This window comes from Periplaneta americana, chromosome 3 (assembly GCF_040183065.1).
Source record: "Periplaneta americana isolate PAMFEO1 chromosome 3, P.americana_PAMFEO1_priV1, whole genome shotgun sequence".
Taxonomy (NCBI): Eukaryota; Metazoa; Arthropoda; class Insecta; order Blattodea; family Blattidae; genus Periplaneta; species Periplaneta americana.
Window position 1 is genome coordinate 196,555,773 of NC_091119.1, and position 17,993 is coordinate 196,573,765.

The following is a 17,993-nucleotide window of genomic DNA, read 5'->3' on the forward strand; positions in this document are numbered from 1 at the left end:
TGATAGAGATAGAGATTATGGTACTTTATATGGAGATTATGATAATGAAGATCATGATGTTGGAGATGGAAATTGTGATGTTGGATATGGAGATTATGATGATGATGATGAAGATGGAGATTAAAATTATGATAGAGATGGACATTATAGTGCTCGATATGGAGATTATGGTGCTGAAGATGGAGATCATGATGATATACATGGAGATTATCGTGATGGAGATGGAAATTATGATGATGGAGATGTAGATTAAAATTGTGATGATAGAGATGGAGATTATGGTGCTTGATATGGAGATTATGATTATGGAGATGGATATTATGAAGATAGAGATAGAGATTATGACAGATGGAGATTATGGTGCTAGATATGGAGATTATGATGATGGAGATGGATATTATGAAGATAGAGATAGAGATTATGACAGATGGAGATTATGGTGCTGGATATGGAGATTATGACGATGAATATATAGTTTATAATGCTGAATATTGAGATTATGATGATGGAATTGGAGATGAAAATTGTGATGATAGAGATGGAGATTATGGTGCTTCATATGGAGATTATGATAATGAAGATGGATATTATGATGATAGAGATAGAGATTATGACAAAAATGGAGATTATCGTGCTGGGTATGGACATTATGCTGATGAATATGTAGTTTATGATGGTAAATATTGAGATTATGATGATGGAGCTGGAGATCATGGTACTCCATATGGAGATTACGGTGATTGAGGTCGAGATTATGATGATAGAGATGGAGATTATAGTGCTCGATATGGAGATTATGATGCTGGAGATGGAGATCATGATTCTGGCAATGGAGATTATGGTAATGGAGGTCGGGGTTATGGTCTGGATATGGAGATTATGATGGAGATGAAGATAATCATGATGACGGAAATGATGACATGATCCGCTTTTTACCATATCATCAATTTATTTCTTTTCTATAGATCCTGTAGTGTAAATTATTCGTTAAGTAATTGCTTTTAATAATAATAGTCTTTACTAAACACAATGTGTATACCGGGGACAGAACAACTAGAGGCTTCAGTGACGTCACTACAGAAGAACCCACACACAACAGAATTGTTCGTTGCACTACAAACTGAAAACGTTGACCATCTACTTTCACTGATCCAGCTGCGCTCTTACAATACAATAAGGTCTGTTCAGAAAATGTTTTGCAGCTGAATGGTACCGTATACCTGCTAGTGCGGGAGGAGGGGGTGGTCGGACAGTAAAAGTAACCGTCTCCAAGCTTCTAGATGTTCTGTCCTCAGTATACAACTTTTCAGACATTTCTATTTGTTCTGGATATCTGGCCCGGGGCCTCGTAGAGTGAGTGTGGAGTATGGTGGAATTATAATTATAAAGGTGAGAGGAAACGGATGAACCCCGAGGAAAGCCCCTCGCACCCGCTTTATCCACCACAAATTGCTCCATATCTTAGGCAGGAAACAACGAAGTAACTGCTTTTCTACACATTCTTGACAGCTGGTTTGTTATACACTTGACTGCGTACAATTGAACCGATCCATATCATCTACCTAAAGTGTAACGACATCTACATGACATTTCACAAGTCTGCAGTGACAGAGGACCAGTGGCGTAGCGTCAATGTAAGCTAAAAAGCTTAGCTTCCCCAGTTGATAACAATTTCATAATAAACCTGTAGTTTATGGAGAAAATTATTTATTAATATTAATATAATTTATATTTACGCGTTAAATATTGTGATGCGGCAGCTCAGGATTATTTGTGATGCAGCAGCAAACAAGAAGCCTGCACACACCAGCTTCCAAGCAGACCGGTTTCTTCTGTGTAATCCACCCCGCAGATTTTCCATCCCTTTTAAACTACCCTAGTCGCAAGGCTCGAAAAGAAGCTAGCTTTGACATTTAAAATAAGTAGTTTCCGAGTTATCCCTTTTCGTCAGTTGTGTTCAGTTGAAGTGTTAGTGTGCATTGTGGCTGATATAATAAATAATGAGCGAAATAACAGTTCCTGACACTAATTTACTTGAATTTTTTAGGACAATTGTATTATCAAGACTGATTTACGAACAAAAGTGTGATTTAAAAAACAAATGACCGACTCCCTTGCTGTCAATGAAGGACACAACCAAAAGACAGACGCATACTTACGTAATGATACTAATATTGTGATTTCTCTAAGTATGACAGGGAGTGAGCTAATGTTATACGTATACGTGTCTATTTGTTAAGAGATATGTGTAAACCGTGAAATCGTATTTTATTACGTCTCATTTGAGGTCATGCCTTATTGGTGTTACTTACGATGTTCCAACCAATCTTCGACTGCTGACTTGAAATTGACTACTATTTATTTTAAGACTGTATTTTTGTAATACATTTCCTCATATTGCATGAAAGACAACTTGAGTTAGCTTCCCCTGCTCAAAATTTCATGCTACGCCACTGCAGAGGACTGACGAAATAATGCTACGAAGTATAAGCGTATTAGTTAAATGACCTCAAAATATAATTTCGTCATTGCTCCCGGGAAAATTTCCACAATTAGGAAACAGGGTTTCTCCTCACTCATGTGTCCTTGAGGAACATTATTTTCTAAGTTTGTTGCAATGTTAGATACATATAACAGCAGAAATGGTATCCACATCAAAACTTCTGCCGCAAGACAAGATTAAATAGGTATAATCTGTAGTTACCGTAGTATTTCGATAGATAAATATCTCAGGTAAAATTTTGGAGACTTCAAGTAGAAGTTGTGCTACATGATGACGAATTTCAATAGTTTCCACACGACACACTTGAATCGGGGATTGAAGAAACAGCATGTCATGAAAACTAAATTTCTCAGTAGACACAAAAAACGGTATTACTGGTGGTAGACAACATCATTGGTTATAGTACTGGCTTCTTCAGACAGAAGCCTAATAGATGTGTCGTTTTATACAAAATTTATTGGAATCTAATGAATTGTTAATTAAATAAATCAATATATATTAGCTTGGCATGTGCTCTTTCTGCAAGGAATCAAAATTGTAGTACAATAATTTCAGTTCAACTAAAGTTTATTTGTCAAATTAGGGATATAATATATGCATAGGCCTACTGTGTACTTAATATATAAGTTCTGCATATAATAGTACATTATGCAACGAGCCTATAATGATAGTAATTAAGAATCGAGTATGGATACTTTCATACGAACTTCTTAATTACCATTATAGGCGAATTTCATACGACTTTTTATGCTCGACCGTATTTCTAACTTGAAATTACAGGTAATCAGATGTATAAATTTTATTTGTATCTGACAAGATCAGAAGTGACCTTGTTCTAGGTCGTGAATTGTGAGATGTGCGCAGACGCGAAAGTATTGATTTTTTCCTAGGAACAATCATTGACCTTGACGTAGTCTCGTTAAACTTGATAATATTATAATATTATAACCTTGATTATTGAATTCGACATTGAAAAACGAGATGACAAATTGAATTTATTTGAATATTATTTACAATTAACGCTAATTATTATAGTAACAGAACATAACCTTCTGCGACAGTATTGGATTTCCAGCCTCCGTGACTTTTCGCTAATTTTCTTTCGATTGCATATCCGAGAATAATCGATACTTGCGGTTTTATGACGGTACAAAGCTGACTTGTCATTGGCTGAACACATGTAAGCTAAGTTATCATTGGCTGAAGACCTGTACTTTAATGAGTAGGTGTACTTTAATGACATGCATTAAAGAACTGCTACCAGGTGTATAATTAGTACATTTCGGCATGGTCGAGCATAAATGAACTTATTTTTCAACATTAGGCCACTGAAGAATATTATTGTAAAATTCTTGATATTCGTGTGGTATGTAACGCATTAGTTTGGATATATCGTGAAGCTTCTCTCTTTGAATTGGCACGATTTTGTCTGGATATGCCAATGGAGAAGGTAAATACGGTATTCTCCTTTGTACTTACAAGCAAACATTCTCATTGGGGCAGATAAAAAATTAATCTTTTTTTTTCCATAATTTTAATAATGTCAAAAGAAGTGCTTACACAAATTTTGGCCACTCGAGCGCAATTACGAAGGCCGTAAAAAATTAAGTTTCCCTGGGGCCGTTTACAGAAAGAGAACACAATTTCATGGAAAGTTTTATTGGAACAGATATAGCAATTGTTGAGTTATTTTTCAACATATTCACCACCAGAATTGAGACATTGGCATTCAGTAACCTAGTAGTTGATACAGCGTCGTTAAATAACCAACTTAAAAAAAATTACATTTGTTTGTATACATCTGAAGTCTGATTAGTGTAATATGTGACTAGTCAGCGATGTATGCGATGAAGAAGGAAAGGAACTGGCCACCCTAACCCATTATCTCCTGCCTTAGTTGCCTCATAAGTGATGCCTTATTGGTCTCATTTATGAGGTTCAAAATTGTCTCCGGACAGTTGACGGAATAACAACAGTCTTCACTTTGAGTCGTTGTTTCATATAATGATTACTGAACAGCCTCCTCTGTTTCCAGTCCACACCAGTTGTTTTCAGTTTACTGTGTCAAATGCCTTTTCTAATTCCACAAATATCTTAAGCTATACTTCACCGACAATGGAACTAGAGAAAGTAAATCTTTACACAGGGCTTTTGGATACTCGAAAAATGTTGTATAATTTCAAGGGAAAAATTGTTCCGGGGCCGGGTATCGATCCCGGGACCTCTGGTTGAACGTACCAGCGCTCTGCCATTGAGCTACCCGGGAACTCCACCCGACACCGTCTCAACCTTTCCCTTTGTATCCACACAACTCGCGTGGGCTGACGAAACGCCAGAGACCCACAACCCGGCCCCGGAACAATTTTTCCCTTGAAATTATTCAAATCTGCTTTATAGGGAGCTTTACCTGAAAGACTAGATTTGCATAATATATACGTTACTGTGTTCGTTAACAGAAAACCACAATTCCAAGTCACACAGAGATTGTGTGCACTCGATGTGGGTCTCTGGCGTTTCGTCAGCCCACGCGAGTTGTGTGGATACAAAGGGAAAGGTTGAGACGGTGTCGGGTGGAGTTCCCGGGTAGCTCAGTGGTAGAGCGCTGGTACGTTCAACCAGAGGTCCCGGGATCGATACCCGGCCCCGGAACAATTTTTCCCTTGAAATTATTCAAATCTGCTTTACAGGGAGCTTTACCTGAAAGACTAGATTTGCATAATCGAAAAATGTTCTTTACGGTCAAGCTCTCTTGAAAGCCTGTTATTTCGTATGCAACAATTTTCCGAATATAAAATTTGTTTTTTTTTTTTTTTTTTTTTTTTTTTTTTGCAAAACAGCCTGTAGATATAAATGCGTGATTCGCTAAACCCTTAACCTGGATTTGTGCAGGTGTTTGGCAATCACTGCTCACCAGCTGGTCTCGCTGTCAATCTGTAAGAGAAAATTAAGCTGGCCTCTCGTCATGTTATTTTGATACGAGGTTTCTAGTCCAGTAGAATTATAATTGAGGTGCCTTTCACACAAATATCTGGGAAACGCTGAATTCGTAACGGATATATTTTAATATAGAGGCTGTGTGTGAATTGCGTCTCGCAGTTTCTGCATGCTCTGAATTCCTCCTTCCATACTACGTCTAGTTCGACGTCAAGCGCATCATCCAGACTTGAAGTCTGCGATGCAGAGCACTCGCTGTCCGACGCTTCCCACCCTTGCATAATGACGAGAAGGTTTAGAACTGTACCGTTAGTACCGGTAATAATACAGGTGTCTTGCGTACTGTTAGCGTAATGTGGTTCTTGAAGGTTTTGCATGCAGTACCGTTATTTGTGTACATCGGAAAAAATAATGTTCAAACGGTTCTTAACTATTCAATATTTTATTATTATGTTTTCTGCATCACTAGTATTAAAATATCTTTGAGTTGATGAAATAAGTCCGGAATGTAGAACATTTTAGTGTGCTAACTGATGTGGTGTCAACAATTTGACTTGTTCGGGATTCTGCCCAGAGACAGTCCTGATATATAGTCAGTGTCTTTTAATTAGTCTATATGACTTATCATACAACTGTAATTGACGTATTAAATCTTGTTATTACATTACTTACTTACTTACTTACTGGCTGTTAAGGAACTCGGAGGTTCATTGCCGCCCTCACATAACCCCGCCATTGGTCCCTATCCTGTGCAAGATTAATCCAGTCTCTATCATCATATACCACCTCCTTCAAATCCATTTTAATATTATCCCCCCCATTTACATCTCTGCCTCCTCCAAAGATCTTTTTCCCTCCGACCTCCCAACTAACACACTATATGCATTTCTGGATTCGTCCATACGTCCTGTCCATCTCAAACGTCTGGATTTAATGTTCCTAATTATGTCAAGTGAAGAGTATAATGCGTGCAATTCTGCGTTGTGTAAATTTCTCCATTCTCCTGTAACTTCACCCCTTTTAGCTTCAAATAATTTCCTAAGCACCTTATTCTCAAGCACCTTTAACCTATGTTCCTGTCTCAAAGTGAGAGTCCAAGTTTCACAACCATACAGAACAACCGGTAATATAACTGTTTTATAAATTCTAACTTACAAATTTTTTGACAGCACACTAGATGACATTGTGTACATGTTATTACATTACAGTACATTAATTTGGTTGTAAACGTTTTCGCCATTTCGGCATCACCAGATAATAAATTATTACTGTATCTATGTGAATAATTGTAACATAAATGAGTAGCTTAATATCAAAGACGGACATCTGTCGCCTCCATAGTTTTGATCTAGAGGCAGTTTTTTTAATTCACAGTGTTCTTTGTAATATTTAACACAATTTATTTTATAAATATAGTGTTAGAGTTTGCATATGGTTTCACTATATCTGGAAAGAGCATGAAAAATTGTATAAAAACCACGGCTATCTAAATTTCGATTGAGGTCAGATGTCCGTCTTTGATATTAAGCTACTCATATATATGTTTAAATTACATATTTTGGCACAAATTCAACAAAATGAAGTTAATTGTGTTTTCGTTGGGAGAGAAAATGTACAGGTGAACCGTAGTTCTTATGTGGAATAATAATAGTAATACTAAATATTATTATTGTTATTATTATTACTGTTATTATTATGCTAATATGTAGGGTTGTGATTTCGATCCATTTAATGTGCATAGTAATGCCATATTAAGTGTTTTAATTATATTATTTAATCTGTAAACATGAGACATCTATATATTCATAGATAACCTCATACTATTATATTAATATGTATTAATACTTGTTTAAATTAATATTACAGGTGTTAACCATGTTCATTTTATTTCTTTATTAACACTATAACATTTGGCCATTCAAGCCCATTATCTCCTGGCCTAGTTGCCTCATAAGTGGTGCCTTTTGATATGACTTGTGAGATTCAGACCTGTCTTCGGACAGCTGACTAAACAACTACATCATTGTTTTTGAAAGCTGTAACACTATTACACAATTCATACTATTTTATTTCTATTACTTTCTATATTGCTATTATTGTACTATGCATACTGTTCTATTTGTATTGCTGTATTCATATGTTTTTATTGCATTACTGTGCTGGACTATAATTGGTCAACGGCTGTTGACCAGCACATCAATAATAATAATAATAATAATAATAATAATAATAATAATAATAATAATAATAATAATAATAATAATAATTACTTACTGGCTTTTAAGGAACCCGGAGGTTCATTGCCGCCCTCACATAAGCCTGCCATTGGTCCCTATCCTGAGCAAGATTAATCCATTCTCTATCATCATATCCCACCTCCCTCAAATCTACGTCTCGGCCTCCTTAAAGGTCTTTTTCCCTCCGGCCTCCCAACTAACACTCTGTATGCATTTCTGGATTGGCCCATACGTGCTATATGCCCTGCCCATCGCAAACGTCTGGATTTAATGTTCCTAATTATGTCAGGTGAAGAATACAATGCGTGCAGTTCTGCGTTGTGTAACTTTCTCCATTCTCCTGTAACTTCATCCATCTTAGCCCCAAATATTTTCCTAAGCACCTTATTTTCAAACACCCTTAACTTATGTTAATAATAATAATAATAATAATAATAATAATAATAATAATAATAATAATATTAATAATAATAATTCGGACTACTTTGAATACCCTGGAAGTCTTGTCATGTATCACACGAAAATCTTTGAAACTTCCTTAATCTGTTATTCTTCCTTTAGATAGTATACGTTAAAACTCGAATAATGTACTTGTATATGTTAAACTTGCTGCATTTGCGTAACACAATGTGGCTGACTGACTAACTGTACGAACATATCTGTAGTGCCTGGGAAAAGTGACGTAAGTCAGTTTCCATAAACCTTCTCTGATAATTTATTGACAACTTACAATGGTTTATGTCGATTTGATTTTTTTCTGTATGAATTATTGTAATGGGAGGAATACCAATGTATTTTTTTCCAAGCGAGCAGATGTTCCGTAAGTTGTTAATAAATTATCAAAAAAGGTTTGTGGAAACTGACTTGTGTCACTTTTCCCAAGCACTGCAGATATACAGTATTAATATTATTTAATCCTTATCACTACTTGTTTTCCCCTGTGCTTATACACCATACGCAGTATTGCTGAGCCTGAGAAGTTGCCTATACCATAAGGCGTTTATGCTGCCTATAGTAACGAGATCAGGAATTTATTGATTGGCGTTCGAACCACATTTACGACTAAACCAATTTCGTTACTTTGATCGCTGTTTATGTTTCAGAATTATTTCCTTTGATCAGCGGTTTCATACAGTAGCGGTTGCACTTTTTACAAAATGTTAAGTATCTTGACTACCACTTCATGTATTTTCTTAAAATTTTGCACACTTATTCTACATGATTTTAGCTTTAATTTGTGTCATACAAAAACATGATCTAAACTAAACTGGGAAAATAATAGCCATTTACTATTTTTTCCTTAAATCTGAGATCATAATCTGGTCCTCAATGAGCATTATACCTGACTTCATACTAAATTTATAGATTTTTAAATTTGCATGAAATGTTTTTTGTTTCTTTTTCAGTTTCTCATTTTTCATTCAAATTTAACCATTGTGGTCCAACCTCTAGAGATGATTACAAAGGACAAGTGTACAAAATTTGAATGAAATCAGACAAACGGTTCTTGAGATATCAGGTTTTTGTATCGAAAAATGTAATTATCGGGAAAGTGAGTCTAAAGTTGGGACATGCTTGTATTTACATCCTGCACTAAAAATCACCTGCTTATAAGAAAATTAGGAAATATAGCCTATACAGAAAAATATACTCTATCGTTTGAGACAATAAAAAAATTTTCAATTTTTTTTTCACGATTCTTACTGTATAAGCCCCTTAAGTTAAACATAATCTTTCTACTAATCCACATTGAAAGAAGTTCGTACTAGCCGACTAATTTTGTTTATTCTGATTTCTTCCAGGCCATTTTAATGCTACTTCGAAGGAGACAACGACCCACTTACCGAGGAAGGTAAGAAAGTGCTTCCAATTTTTCAGTAACAAATTACTCTGCATACAATATAGTACTATAAACAATATATAACACGCTTTTGTCTAGCGTAATTTAATCCTTTGAAAGTTATTTCCAAGGAAGACTCCTTTATTGTTCAGTAGTGCTTTTTTGTCTCTGTCGTTCCATATATTCAGAGATCGTTGAATTTTTTATTGTTCCGTAAGCTAAATTCATTTCTTACTTGCATCTAAATGTTATCTCTCCTCATTTATACAGTGTGCAATGTTGCTTGCATTTACATTTTATCTATCTTCATTTACACGCGCTGTGCAAACTAAATTATATGGAAGTTAAATATCAGTATTTTCTTTTCGCTTCAAGCTCCATACATGCACTACCATCGTCTGTACTCTTAATCTTGATATCTACTAGAGTCGTGCATTACAGGCGTTGTGTTCGGTTCGGTTTATTGAGTATGACGAAGTTCGATATTCGCCAATGTTCGCTCTGCAGGAGGAGGCCTGTCTTGTTTCTTTCACCTTGTTATAAACATATTCGCTGCCCTCCACTCCCTTCATGTTTTAACCGCTTATTTATTTTTATTTATTTATTTATTCATTCATTCATTCACTCACTCACTCACTTACTCACTTATTTATTTATTTATTTATTTATTTATTTATTTATTTATTTATTTATTTATTTATTTATTTATTTATTTATGTATTTATTTATTTATTTATTTATTTAACTATTTAGTTATTTAGTTATTTATTTATTTACTTACTTATTTATTTATTTATTTATTATTTATTTATTTATTCATTCATTCATTCATTTATTCATTCATTCATTCATTCTGGTGTAGTTAAGGCCATCAGGCCTTATATAAATGACACTGGGGAGGAAATTAAACACAGAATAAATATGGGAAATGCGTGTTATTATTCGGTTGAGAAGCTCTTATCATCCAGTCTGTTGTCCAAAAATCTGAAAGTTAGAATTTATAAAACAGTTATATTACCGGTTCTTCTATATGGTTGTGAAACTTGGACTCTCACTCTGAGAGAGGAACATAGGTTAAGGGTGTTTGAGAATAAGGTGCTTAGGAAAATATTTGGGGCTAAGCGGGATGAAGTTACAGGAGAATGGAGAAAGTTACACAACGCAGAACTGCACGCATTGTATTCTTCACCTGACATAAATAGGAACTTAACATCCAGACGTTTGAGATGGGAAGGGCATGTAGCACGTATGGGCGAATCCAGAAATGCATATAGAGTGTTAGTTGGGAGACCGGAGGGAAAAAGACTTTTAGGGAGGCCGAGACGTAGATGGGAGGATAATATTAAAATGGATTTGAGGGAGTTGGGGTATGATGATAGAGACTGGATTAATCTTGCACAGGATAGGGACCACTGGCGGGCTTATGTGAGGCCGGCAATGAACCTTCGGGTTCCTTAAAAGCCATTTGTAAGTAAGTAAGTATAAACAAAGTAAATCCACACAAAAATATACACAGGTTGTAGTCACACAAACTTAATCATAATTAATTGTATCCTAACTAATTAACTAACATAAACAAGAAAGTTGGAATTTTCGTCTAGATTAAAAAAAAAATAACACAAATCAATACTTCTAGCAATACCTAAAAACATTAACTAAGACAAAATTTTCGAATTTAATTTTGAATTGTGATAAAGTCCGGCAGTCCCTGACGTATTTTAGCACAGATCTTGTGATCAGTTTTTCTATGAAATAAGACGAAGTTTGAGTAATTTCAAGGGAAAAATAGCTCCGAGCCTGGATATCGATCCAGGGACCTCTGGCTGAACGCACCAGCGCTCTACCGACTGAGCTACCCAGGAACTTCACCCGAAACCGTCTCAGTTTTTCTCCTTATATCCACACACCTCGAGTGGGCTGACGAGACGCCTGAACCCACATAGAGTGCACACAAACTCTGTGGGACTTGAAATTGTGGTTTTCTGCTTCACAGGGAGCTTTACCTGAAAGCTATATTTGCATAATATATACGTTACTGTAGGTACGTTAACAGAAAACCACAATTTCAAGTCACACAGAGTTTTACGAAGTGGATGAATGAAGACTTTTATCGATTCGTTGGCCTCGGTAGCGTAGTTGATATAGCGTGGATTGCGGGTTCAATCCCGGCCCAGGTCGATGGCATTTAAGTGTGTTTAAATGTGACAAGCTCGTGTCAGTAGATTTACTGGCATGTAAAAGAACTCCTGCGGGACAAAATTCCGGCGACGCTGATGTAACCTCTGCAGTTGCGAGCGTCGTTAAATCATAATTTAATTTAATTTATCGATTACTCCAAAAAAAGTCTGGAGGCAGTGATGAGTGCTTTTGCACATTGGCAACAAGTATGCTTCGTAACCTTTGGTCATTCGGTACACCTTAAAGAAACTTATGAGAATCTTGAACTGGTTCTTACAAAGATAAAATATAAAGATCATAACTGGATGATCTGTGGAGTTCTGAGAGAGTTGTGGATGCTTCTTGGTCAGCAGGCTGGGTATACTAAGTTTCCATATTTTCTCTGTGATGGGACAGCAGAGCAAGAAGCAGTCATTGGGAACAAAAACACTGACCACAAAGAACATCTTTTGAACCTCATGCGAGAGGAAGAACAACAAATTCAACATTAGCATGAAGAGAAAAAGGCGGTCTAAAGCCTTGTTAATTATGACAATTTATTAGTCTTTGTAAAATTGAGCTATCTTTAATCTGGGAAACGCCTGTTATTATTCGGTTGAGAAGCTTTTGTTATCTAGTCTGCTGTCAAAAAATCTGAAAGTTAGAATTTATAAAACAGTTATATTACAGATTGTTCTTCATGGTTGCGAAACTTGGACTCTCACTTTGAGAGAGGAACATAGGTTAAGAGTGTTTGAGAATAAGGTGCTTAGGAAAATATTTGGGGCTAAGAGGGATGAAGTTACAGGAGAATGGAGAAAATTATAGCCTACAATACAGAACTGCACGCATTGTATTCTTCACCTGACATAATTAGGAACATTAAATCCAGACGTTTGAGATGGGCAGGGCATGTAGCACGTATGGGCGAATCCAGAAATGCATATAGAGTGTTAGTTGTGAGGCCGGAGGGGAAAAGGACTTTTGGGGAGACCGAGACGTAGATGGGAAGATAATATTAAAATGGATTTGAGGGAGGTGGGTTATGATAGAGACTGGATTAATCTTACTCAGGATAGGGACTGATGGCGGGCTTATGTGAGAGCGGCGAAGAACCTCCGGGTTCCTTAAAAGCCAGTAAGTAAGCTATCTTTAATATTTGCCATAGGACATGTTTCACTTCATCACTTTTTCTTATTAAATTCAATAACGCTACATTCACATTGCTAAAAATTCGATGCATGTTGCGGAAAAATGATACGTGATAGAGAAAATCTGGGCTCAGATACCTATACCTTGGTCTACGTTAGTTACATTTCTTTGCAATTCTGAAACAATGAAGCTACATTCATATTCCACTATGAAAGCGGATTGGTAAACTTTAAGAAGCCTGACGTGTATTTTCAAGTAGACTCTTGTAACTTTGAGAGACTTCAACGTCCTTCCAACTCTTGGAATTATGGGGGTGTAGCATCCGAAACAATGGAGACTGCTTTATAGATTTTTCAACCCTTCGTTTGTAGAGGCTCACCGGTATTCTCTCCCTTCCTGAATAACAGCACCCTTCCCTGCAGATGCGTCATCCTAATCGAAAGGTCACTAGCTTGTGGTTAGCGGACCAGGGGCGGCTTTTAAAATGACATATCTGTTCAGCCGTGTGATGGTCATAAATAACTAAATTTGTAGCAGTAACGCTCTTTTTTTTTTCAAGCAATAGTAAATCACTGCTTTTCGAAACGAACGTGACGGCTGTTATATACGATGTAATTATGTTGTAAATTTTCGCTGAAAAATAATGGAAAGCCACACACGTGTAAGAATCAAGATTTCACCGTACCTTAGTATGGAAATGCGATGTACTCACCATGAAAACTTCTATACAAATTGATGTCATAAAATGTTTCAATTTTAAGGAAATTATCATTAATGTTAGTTGTGGATAATTGCTAAAAAAATCTGCGTAGTCTTGGGAAAAATTAGAGCTATGCCTTAGACCAGATTCTGTGTTAAACATAGCTTCAATTAGAGCAGGCCTGCAGAACTCGCAAGTAGGGGAAATATGACGTCAGCCTCACTCCACTTCTATTGGGAATGATCGACTTCCGCCGCGAGAATGAATGTTGATGCAGCCGAGCGTAACTAGAACGCCGTGACCGCACAGGTAGAAAAGGTGGGTGGGGTAAGAAAGGGGAGGAAAGCAGTCGCTCTCAAGAGCTACAGTTCTGCAGGTCTGAATTAGAGGAAGAGAAACAACATATCATTTTGTTCAATGTATCTGTGTACGTTGAATGTTTAGTGGACAGTCTGAAGACTTGCTGGAACCTCAGTGACACCAATAGGGCGTAACTCAATGAGGAAACTAAGCCAGAAGATAATGGGCTAATGTGGCCAGCTTCTTTCCCCCTCCATTGCATACATCGCTGACTAGTTACATGTTACACTAATCAGTAGGGCTAGGATTTTTATGAAATTGCATCTTTTTTCTAGTAAGCCAGAAACATAGCTGCTTTAGTATTTATATGTTATGTGATAAACTGAGTTAGGGTATTTTTTTTTGCATTTTTTGCCTGTTTCAACTCATAAGAGCATCTTTTGTTTTATTCGGTCATTTTTTAGGTATTTTCATTTAATTTTGACCATAAATCCCCATTATTAATGTAAAATAATGTTTATTTTCTTTGATATTTTCTTTACATATTTTGTCCACTAATACCCATTATTTTGTATAATATTTTAATCGTTTTTCCACACAAATATTGCCATTTTAACGTAGTACACCACATGCAATGTATCAGTCCAACCACCCCTTCAATATAAACTTCTCTATACCTGCTAATTCCGAATAAGAGTGGCCTTGTGGTAGACTACATGGAAACTAAAAGTAAAGTAAATCCATGGTGCTACAGCCCATGAATGGCCAAGACCGACCATCTGACTGTTGACCTCATGTCCACATGCCAAAGCAGAGGTGAACGATCATACATGGAAACTACATCAGGTAAAATAATTAATTAAACTGTACTTACTTACTTGCTTTTAAGGAGCCCGGAGGTTCATTGCCGCCCTCACATAAGCCCGCCATTGGTCCCTATCCTGAGCAAGATTAATCCATTCTCTATCATCATATCCCACCTCCCTCAAATCCATTTTAATATTATCTTCCCATCTACGTTTCGGCCTCCCTAAAGGTCTTTTTCCCTCCGGCCTCCCAACTAACACTCTATAAGCATTTCTGGATTCGCCCATACGTGCTACATGCTCTGCCCATCTCAAACGTCAGGATTTAATGTTCCTAATTATGTCAGGTGAAGAAAACAATGCGTGCAGTTCTGCGTTGTGCAACTTTCTCCATTCTCCTGTAACTTCATCCTCTTAGCCCCAAATATTTTCCTAAGCATCTTATTCTCAAACACCCTTAACCTATGTTCCTCTCTCAAAGTGAGAGTCCAAGTTTCACAACCATAAAGAACAACCGGTAATATAACTGTTTTATAAATTGAATTAAAGTGTACTACTTAGAAAAAATTATGTAAAATTTAATTTAATTACTAGTCTAAATATTAAGTCGTACAAAACCTCATTTCCTACTAAGCCAATTATGTAAGACCAATTTTAGGGCATTTTAAGGGCATTTTTTAAAGATTTTTAGGTCATAAATGCATTGTTTTAGGACATTTTTTCATTATTTATAGGTCATCAAAATCCTAGCCCTACTAATCAGATTTCAGATGTAGGCATACAAACAATTGTTCTTCCTCCGACGCATTCCGTCAAATGAGATGTTCTGCGTGATAATAGATTTATTATCAGCCAGAACCTCAACCAGAGGTAATCTTGTAAAATAAGCACGATAATTTAACGTGTGCTTGGTATTGTTTTTGTGATAATATGTTAATAATGTTACATATTCATATTGATGTCTAAAACTTTGAAATCTTTATAGCCTATATAAGATTTGTTGGGTAATATAGATGTTAATTATTCTTTTATTAAGTTGATTCAGAGGGAACGGAACAAATTTTGTTATACCTCCCCAACCTATTATTCCAACTGACTAACCGATTGAAGCTAAAGTCCACACCTGTGGAGTAACGGTCAGCGCGTCTGGCCGCGAAACCAGGTGGCCCGGGTTCGAATCCCGGTCGGGGCAAGTTACCTGGTTGAGGTTTTTTTCCGGGGTTTTCCCTCAACCTAATACGAGCAAATGCTGGGTAACTTTCGGTGGTGGACCCCGGACTCATTTCACCGGCATTATCACCTTCATTTCATTCAGACGCTAAATAACCTAGATGTTGATACAGCGTCGTAAAATAACCCAATAAAATAAATAAAATAAAAGATTGAAGCTAAATAAACAAATCGCATTTCGCTACGTGTTTCAAGAGATCATAACTCGCGACAGGTGCTCGAAATGACGACCACAAAATTTAGTAGACCTGTCAACATTTAATATTTACATTTATTTTTGCATTTACTGTTATATTTATTATTTACATGTTGGCAATCTATCATGTTTTGTTTGTTGATCTATCGTCCGCAAGGTAGTTCTGCCTATAGCATTTAAATTATCACATTACAAAACATGACTACAGACTCTTTCATACCATTCCAAGAGGTAATTACAGTGCGTACAGAACGTTGTTAACTCAGATTTGTAAATTATATAAAAATAATTTAAAATATATGTAGGGTATTTAATAAATTGTAAGTAAATGTAAATAATAAATGTATATAATATGAAATACGCTAAGCCAGGCATGTCAATTGATGCCCACAGGAGCAAGTGCGCGCTTTAGAGCCCAGGAGAGCCTGAGCGCTTTACAGCGGAAAGGAAAGAGACAGACGAAAGAGATGGTATATGCCGCTTGGTCGAGCTATATTCAGGGATGGCCAGCACTGATTCAATAGATAAAGGGAAGAGAACTTATTAAAACTGTATCCATTTTAATTTTTAGATTTGCCTGAGAAGTATAAGTGCATTATAAGAATGTAAGTTTTAATTTTAATGCTCATTTTTCACAAGTTTGATTTTTTTATTCAAAAGAAATATTTTCTCAACTTTTCGTATGGAAAACTGAAATTTTCAGGTATAGGCCTATTTATTTAGTAGCCTTACATAATGTTTTCGTAAATCTAATATACCGTATATGCGTGTTACTGAAGATAGTGTATTGAAAATTTTGAAAATATTCGCATGGAAATTGTTTGTAAGGAAATGAATTAACAAAGCAACTACTGTTACGTCATAAGCAAAAGATACGTGCCCATGTGTTGTAAAAATGTCAGCTCTATAGCTTCAGCAGATTTCGAGAAAATAATTTAATATTCTGATGATAGGAAGTTGCTCACAAATATCACCTTAAAAGCATAATGCGATAAGAGTTTTGTTATGTAATATTAGTTACACTTAAAACAGATGCAGTACCTAGGTAACTTTGCTTTGTACTGTAATATTGTTTTGATTAGTTTATTGATTACTTTTGTAAGGCTAAAGATACCATCGATATAAATTCCAACTTATCATGTCATACCTACTCAATCTCTTTCTTTGGAATATCACTTTCTTTATGAATCCACTTAATACAGTATAATATTATACTACTATGGAATTTAAGTGAATATTCCTTCTTAACTCTCTATTATGTTATTAAGATTTAAAACACAAGTGCGATATTAAGACATCAGTGTTAGTACTTTTGTTTTACAGACAATATAGATAATATTAAACAGAAAGAAGCCATATAAAAATAACGACATAAAATTTCACGTTCCGTTTGAAGTTTGTGCATCACTGTTTTCTTAATCCAACAGGTTGCTTATTCATGTACACAACCCTTCCTCTTTCCATACTTAGCGCTTGCTGCCCGCGCACGACGTCAAAGTCAGAAAAATGCTCTTGCTTCGACATCACTGCGCTAAGCGATAGCGCTAGACGTATTTCCTTAATCTGACTTCGTAGACCTCAAGTTTCCTACCTCAAAATGTTCAATAAAGCATCTCCTATTTCGTGTTTAATTTTTTGCACGATTATTCTGAATCACCCTGTACATTAATTTCCTTAATTTCGGGCGAAGATAATGTATAAGTTTTTTCCAACGTAAGTTTCGGTCCATTATAATACCCAAATATTTCACCTGTTCATGTATAAGAATTTTAGGACATAAGCAACGATTATTATTTGAACATTTTCTGGTGTGTAGGCCTAATATTATTTTGAAATTACTTTCACTTTTGGGGAAAGTTCTGTTTTATTTATTATTTTAAATCTATGACATGTTCTCATGCAACTTCATGAGCTCCATGTTGTACCGAGTGCTTCGTT

At 36.0% G+C, this 17,993-nt stretch overlaps 1 protein-coding gene across 1 annotated transcript in view; it reads left to right on the forward strand.

The window, feature by feature from the left end:
- Window positions 1-17,993, forward strand: part of Oatp30B (Organic anion transporting polypeptide 30B) — a 492,924-nt gene that overhangs the window by 198,385 nt on the left and 276,546 nt on the right. Inside the window, exon 2 of the mRNA XM_069822443.1 lies at window positions 9,477-9,526. The gene's annotated coding sequence lies outside the window, so the exon portion shown is untranslated. The remainder of the gene's footprint in view (window positions 1-9,476; window positions 9,527-17,993) is intronic.